Consider the following 251-nt stretch of genomic DNA (forward strand, 5'->3'; position numbering starts at 1 on the left):
AGAGTGTAAATTTTGCAAGAAGCCACGATATAAACCGCAAGGACGTGGGCGAAATAGAGTGTCGTACCAGTGGATGTGGTACTTACCTATCAAGGATAGACTGAAGAGATTATATCAATATGAAAAGACGGCAGCAGCGATGAGAGGGCATGCAGAACATACTCAGAAGGAAGGTGAGATCAATCATCCCTATGATGCAAAAGCGTGGAAACACTTGAATTCGGTGTACCCTGATTTTGCAAGCAACCCCT

Source organism: Brassica oleracea, chromosome C7 (assembly GCF_000695525.1).
Source record: "Brassica oleracea var. oleracea cultivar TO1000 chromosome C7, BOL, whole genome shotgun sequence".
Lineage (NCBI taxonomy): Eukaryota > Viridiplantae > Streptophyta > Magnoliopsida > Brassicales > Brassicaceae > Brassica > Brassica oleracea.